Genomic DNA, 7,398 nt, shown 5'->3' with positions numbered 1-7,398 from the left:
TACAATTACTATCAAATTGTTTCATTTTTAAGGGTTGAGAATTTCTTCTGCCACACAAGGAATCTGTACCATTGCCAGTGCTACTGTCCCTCTGTTCCTCATCATACAAAATCCAGTCTAAGTCTCCAGGGATTACTATTCTGCCTGTTCCATATATTGATGTAGCAGCTGTTGGTTCAGGAGAGCTGCACAGGAGCATTGTCAGCCATTTTAATCCAAGGTTCACTAGTAATGGAGAAAGGATAATTTAAAGCAGACAGCGGCCCTGCTTATTTGTAGCCTGTGAATTTCAGCAGATGAAAGTCCTTAGGTGCACCACAAAAAATGCTAGGCTAGTCACCTCTCAAGAGCTCTGCCCCAGTCAGGGCTAGGAGGCAGCACCCTTTCACTGCAGTCACTTCTACAAGTAGTTTCTTACATGCTCACAGAGTAGCCCTCTAGACTAAGATCTGCAGCTTCCTAATGTGACAAAACTGTGGCCAAGGCCCTGCTGTGCTTTCCCAAATTGATAACTTTCCCCAGCACTCCTTTGTTTAAGATGCCTTTTTTACAGCTACAACGATTTTCCCTTATTTATACTGTAACTACATTCTTACAACTTCTATCATGACATGTTATTAGCTAGAAACCTTCCTTTATCCTTGCCAAAACTCCTATCAAACAGCTGCTTTGTCCAGAAAGTCACTTGTGTGAGCAGGGGAGGTGACAAGAAGAAAGCTTAAGACACGGTTTTCCATTATCCTTAAGGGAAGAGCCTACCCAAGCATCCCTGCAGCTTTGCAGACATTGTATTGCAAGACCATTTCAGAGTGTGAGCCATGACATTCTGAACTTGTTTCTATGCTCTCCCTTGCCCTGCAGCAAGAGCTGGAGCTCAATCCAAATGGAACACAGTAACTTTGGTATGAATAGTGATCAGGCATCACCGGGATCTAATGCTCATCCTGCATAAACCCTCTTAGCCAGAGACAGCTGTGCTCCTGCAGCACAGCTCCAAAGCCTGAGGAACCGCTAAATTACCTAACCCAATCTCCCGCATCTTTTTCAGGACACTGCATTTTCCCTCAGCTCTTGGAACACACCTCCCCAAAAGATGGGCAAACCCTTGTCCTAATTTGTTAACATCCCAGATGGAGGGTACTGTATCAGGGCTCCTTTGGGCTGGAAGGAACCAGACCCTAAGGTGTGAGCGTGGCTGACTTGGCTGAAGGAGTGTTGTGGCCAAGGGCATTGTGCCTGCCAGAGGTCACGGACCAGAGCTCAGCCCCTCCCTGTGCCCAGCACTGTGCAGAGAGCACCCCATGGGCACCCCAGCACACTCACCCAGGGAGCTCCCTACACTTGCACCCTGCTTCCCTCCAGCCCACACGGTGCCAGCTCACCTTTGTTCTGCTCTCCAGGCAGCTTTAGGATCGCAGCCGGGTGGCAGAGTGCCACCATGGTGATGTGAAACGCGCCTTCAGGAACGCAGCTGGAGCTCCTTGCTAGCAGTTTCCCAGCCCACATGCCCTCAGCTGCCGTGTTTCCTCCACAAGGAACATTTCCATCCCCTGCAAAACCTGGCAGCCCTCTGGTCTTCTTCCCCTAATAAAAGTCCATATGCTCTTCATCGTGAAAAAGCCAAACTACTACAGTGGTTCAGGTGCCAGCATATCCCCAAGGAAAACCTGTCCTGGACTTAGACCCTGTCCTCCCTGCATGCTAAGGTCCTGTTGCTTTATTGTCTCACCCACAGCCCTCACAAACCACAAGTTTAATCTGAACCTTTGGAAGGCAGCCTCCACCCTCCCCCCAAACCTTGACGCAGTTTTGTTCTTTAGAGTGTCACCATCCACACAGCCTCACTCCATTCCCTTCCAACCCAAGTTCACTCACAGGCACATAATGGCAAACCATCACTTTATTAGAATTACTGCACCCAGCAGGAGTAGCCACAAGCACTGCTGGCATCCCCCACTTCCTTGCACCACCCTCCTTGAGTGAGCTCCTGCCCTTAGTGCTCACTCACAGGACTGCCCATCACCTCTTTGCACAGTGCTGTCTCCTCCACACTTGGACACCCTGCCCAAGCAACTCATAGCCTGGGAATTCCAGATCCCTTCTGTAAAACCTCCCCAGGACTCGACTGCCCACACAATCTACATGGACTCACAGCTGTGCATTTCATACCCTAAATCCTAAGGGAAGGTGTTGTCCTGCTCTTGGCAGCACTCTCATCCTCCCCTTCCTACCCTGCAACTACCTGTCTGCATCACCTCAGCAGGACTCCAATTGCAAGTTCCAGAGAAAAGAGGGAAGCATTGGAGCATACCCAAGCTGAAGCTTCTGTTAAAAAGACATGTCCCGAGCACTTTGGAAGTTGGCCAGAGGTGACCAGACATTCCAGGGCAGGGACTGCCTCTGTCCAGGTACTGCACAGGGAGTGTTGGCCTCAGGTGGGACTTCCAGCCTGTCGTGTGAATCGCCAGCAGTACGTTCACTTCCTCCTTATCTCTCACCTGCAGCCTCTCCACCTACAGGTGACAGGCTGATCCAGATAAAAGAGCGTTGATAATAAATTTGACATATCACATGTCCCGTGATCGGAATTGACAATCAGATGCAACAGCCCCACAATAGCCACTTCCCTGTAAGCACTGCCCCCGTTTCTACCTTTGCCCTACTCTGCAGATAGTACGTTAAGGAAATAAATGCCGAGTTGTAAAGCCACGTGCTTCCTAAGTGACAACCCCCGAGCACCGGCACGGCTCACCAGCCTGTACCTGTGCAGGCACCACGCTCCCCTCAGCTTCCGGCCACGAGCTGGTCATGAAGGGAAAGAGCAGCAGTGAGGGACACGGAGGAACACTGGCATCAGGTTGGCTGGCTCTGCAAGGTGTGACTCAGCAGGGCAAAGACTGCCCGGCCAGAACCAGTCAGATATCGCTGTTCTGCACAAACAGGCCACACGAGTCACATCGCTATGAAAACCGCTCCACAGCAGCACAGCACGGGCACCTGGGGGCCCTCAGCGAGCTGTGTAGGGAGATGTTATGGCACCAGAAGGAGAATGCTTCCCTTGGCCCTGCAGCACTCAGGAAATTACACCCTCACAGGCTTTCTGCCTTACTCACCCTTCAGACAGACAAACTGCTCCATAAAACCTGGCTTGTGCAGGCAGGGTGTCCTGCCATGATTCCAAAACAACAGGAATTTCTGGAGTATGCTGTTAACCTAACACATCAAATATTGTAACTTGAATACAAGGAACCAGCTGACTACTTGAAAATGGTGGAATTAAGATGACTGAGATCTCATTAATAATTTAAGGAGTCACAGCAAAGGCCAACTACCAAACTAGGAGTGCCCATTGAAGACCACCTATAAGGAATAAACCCACTCAAACTCCCAGGCTCATCTGTTTCAATAGCATCTCTTCTATCTAAGAGGAAAAGGAGACCTCCAGTTTTACATGCCGAGTACCTGAGCCTGACACTCTTCTGTACGGGACAGATGTGGACAGCAAGGGGGCAGTTATGAGGAAAGAGAGGACAGGGACAGGAAAGAAGAAGTTCAGCTGGACTCCAAAAGCACTTTAGGGGTCCTGCCATAATTTAGAATTTACAATGATCAAAACACACTGGGAGCTATGGAAAACTCAGGAGAGATCAGATACTCTTTCCAGCCTAACTCCAGGCTCACTCCAGTTCACCAAAATGCCATTTTTGCCCCCATCAAATTCCTGTCACTAGCTCCCAAACTGGCTTATGCTGTTTTACAGCAGAGAGTGGAGTGGTTCTTTAGGGACTTTGGTTTTGGACAGGGATCCTGGGTGCTGCAGCAATGGAAGAGCTTTTCTCAATAGCTTGCCACTCCCTTGGGCACAGCTCCTCAACAACAAAACAAAAGCAAACAACAGTCCAAAGATGAACACAGAGGCTACTAACAGATTTTGGGATGACCATTCTGAGGTGATAACCGCTGCTTTATGCTGAGCAAACACAAACGCTGCCATAGTAAACCAGAACAAGAACCACTGTCAGAGCTGTGAACCAGCCCTATCCAGCTAAAGTATTCAGGATTGCTATCCAGCCATCTAAGATCCTTTTTACCCAGGGGCAGCAATTTTTCCTGGGGGGGAAGGAAATCCCTCTTCTTCATCATGCCCCTACCAGTAAGCCCTTCATGTCACAATTTCTAGATCTCACATCACAAGACTGACAATCCTTTTTAGTTCTAGAAAGGGGGATGATCCCAGGTCACAGCCAGGCCAAGGTATTCCTATCTGGAAAGCAGACAGATTGCCATCAGTTTCATGGGTGCTGATCTCTCTCCCTCATGTGGAGAGACTCCCACGACAGCAGCTTCAAACCTCACTCTGCAGCCACATCACTGAGAGCCTGACTTGGTGCCAAGCACGTTGGGAGCAAAAAACAAACCACCCCCTGAAAAACAGTGTCCGTTCCCTTACCAGCTCCAAATTCACCAGTGCTAGCCATTTGCAGCCCCTGGTTGGACAAGTACTGTGGCAGACATCTAGGCAGGGACATCTAGTTCTTTGCTCTATCAGTAAAGGGAAATAGCTGCTTTGTTAACCCTCTGCTCCCCCTCTCACCTCCCTTCACCCCATCCTGCGGAAGCAGCTGCCTTTTGTGGGACAGAGATGGGAACATGGTCTCAGAGCTACCATCCATGGAGGAACCATGAGGCTGGACAAGTGCCTTGGCAGCATGGCTGGCAGAGCCTGGTCTTGATCCCTAACTCCCACTCCCGTTTAGTTTGGGCAGCCTGGTTTGAGGCCACTTTCCCACACAGACTTGCACTCTCCCTGAGAGCTTCCTGTTATGCCCAAGCTGGGTGAGAGACAGGACAGCCAACCCCCAGACTCCGTATCTTGATGTACAAAGCCTGGGAGGAGACACAGAAGAGATAATGAGTTTCCCCGATACCTGGGATGGAGGCAGAGGTGACCTAAAGGCACAGCCCAGTGTCCATGGGGGTCAGTACCCATTTCATTATGTTTTGAGACCAGCCAGAGAAAACCCCCTCAGTGCACAGAGCTACTTCTCGGGAAGTTAATCGCATCACACCATCTGAGCGTGAAACCAGGTCCCTTCACCCTGCAGCTGTTTGCTGTATCCAAGTGCAGAATGACACAGGCTTATGAAGCACCATCCTACATTCAGAAATAGCAGATTCCTAGGGAGACAAGAGAGGCAGGCACGCAGGCAGAGTGCACGACACTGCCCTGGCACGCAGTCCCTGGGAGCTCTGCGGCACAGGCACTCACATACACACAGCCCCCACGCCTGGGGGCAGCATGGGCAGTGAGACAAGGCAGCACGTCACAGCACCTTTTGCAGCCCGTTATCAATTTGGACTTGGCTCCACAAAGGCTTGGTGCTCTCCTCAAGACATAGGTTGCAGCTGGCATCAGGGAGCCAGAATCAGGTCTCTGCCAACAGGTGTGAGGGCTCTGACTTGTCCCCTTGAACAAATAAATCTTTGTCCACAGAAGCATTCACTGTGTCAGTGTTAACAGCAGTAAACCTGACCAGCCCAGGAAATCTTCCATTAGAAGAAGTAGCGGGTAGAGAAGCTTCATGTTACAATACAGTGGCTGATTTCTGCCAGCTTGGTTCATTCCATGGTTAAACCGTGGCTCACAGGAAAGGAGGAGCATCATGATTCATGTCTAAGTAAGACTACCCAAAGCTTTCCCCACCACAGGAAAACTCACAGACACGATGGGGGGAAAAGCTCAAAAAATGAGCAGATGCAGTTTTGTCTCTGTCCTAGTCAGACTCCTGTTTAATCCTACAGGACACAGCACAGCCATGCCCAGAAACCCTACACTGAAATGTTGACATTTCATGCTCTGTCCCTGCAAGAACGCCTCTCCCCTACAGCCCTGACTCACAGCCGGCTCTTCCCTTTATGCAACACCGCTCCATTTCCTGCATAGCCGGCGATCCTCGGCGCCAGCAAGAGCTGCGGCCACATCGGTGCCCAGGCTGCAGACAGCCTGCGAGGAGGGCACCGCTGCTGCTCCTGCACTTGCACTTCTGCCTCAGGTCAAGATACATTATTACAGTCCCCCAAACATCCCTCCTCCCTTTAAAATAGTAAATATCGAGCTGTATGAAATCAGAATCCGATGCTATAATTAGACACCCCTAAAGCACACATTGCTCTGTTACACAACACGGCTCAGAGCTCCTGGGTACCGGCTGAAGCGACGTTTGCATTTTATTCACATCGTGAATGTGCTCTTAAAGCAAGATCTCCTGAGTGTTCTTGGTGACCGAGCTTTGGTTCAGATGACAAAGCAGTCTGAGAGAATGCAAACAGATTTCCCTGGTCTGAAACTAAACAAGAGGTGAACTCCAGTCACTAGTGGGTGTCACTCCACAGGATTAGACTAGAGTTAGCCAGAAGTAAAACCTCCAGCACACATACAAAGTGGATGTCAGGACCTCAGTACCAACTGTTCGTCAATATCTGACCCCCTTTATTGCACACAGGTTGTTACTGCAGACACAGCTGCTCACAGTTCCGTGCAACTCTCAGTGCCAGGCACTACTGCCAGACCAAGAAATGTCTTTAATTCACTTAAAGGATAAGTTCAAAACAAAAGCCAGGCTCCAAACTCCAAGGCTTCACATCTCAGCCACATTTCTGCTTTCTCTTTCCCACAGTAACAGGGCAAGATCCTGCCCAACTTTGTCCCTATAGCTGCACCAGGAAGCACTGGACTAGCTGTGGTAACTCACATTAATAAACTAGATAAATAGTTCACATTACTCAGTTTCAGCTAACTAACACAGTGATAGCTCTGTCCTTTTTAAAGGACTGGGTGTAAGGAAATGCCATGCTGCAGCAACACATGGAGGAGCCCTACAGATCCCGGTACAGCAAGAGCCATAAGGTGTCTCCAGACAGCAGTTCTGTGAGCCAGAGCTCCAAGCTCCGTATGCAGCTTCCCCACCTATCTGGTACAATATAACCAAGTCTTTGCACATCTAAATACCACTGGATGCAGCAGATTAAAATTCTTATTGGATATTTAAAAATCCAACCCTAGAGCCATCCTTGCTGACATTGTTTGGCAAGGGGGATAGCTGGGTGGCACAAGGCCCAAACCTTGCCAGCTGAGCGCCCGACCTGTACAGCTGTTTCGGAATCTGCATCTGCCAAACAACATCACGAGGAAAAAAAAACAACCAGACTCAACATTTAAGTTGTGTCATTTCCCAAGGTTACCGTCAACTGTTTATACAATCAAAAGGCAGTACTGGTGATCAAAGACAGCCCTACAGCTGGCCCTCGTCAGCATCAAACTTCCTAAAAAAAAATGATTACCTAATTCAGCCTCAAAGTGAGAGCATTCTCCCAAACCCAAGTTTCCTGTGTTATCTG

At 49.5% G+C, this 7,398-nt stretch overlaps 1 long non-coding RNA gene across 1 annotated transcript in view; it reads right to left on the bottom strand.

Annotated features, from left to right (window-relative positions):
* The window catches only part of LOC108494546, a 35,908-nt gene that overhangs the window by 21,961 nt on the left and 6,549 nt on the right, over positions 1 to 7,398 (bottom strand). The window lies entirely within an intron of this gene.

The sequence above is a fragment of the Lepidothrix coronata genome, unplaced genomic scaffold, assembly GCF_001604755.1.
Source record: "Lepidothrix coronata isolate B3197 unplaced genomic scaffold, Lepidothrix_coronata-1.0 Scaffold1, whole genome shotgun sequence".
Taxonomy (NCBI): domain Eukaryota; kingdom Metazoa; phylum Chordata; class Aves; order Passeriformes; family Pipridae; genus Lepidothrix; species Lepidothrix coronata.
This window is presented reverse-complemented; position numbering and strand designations above follow the sequence as displayed.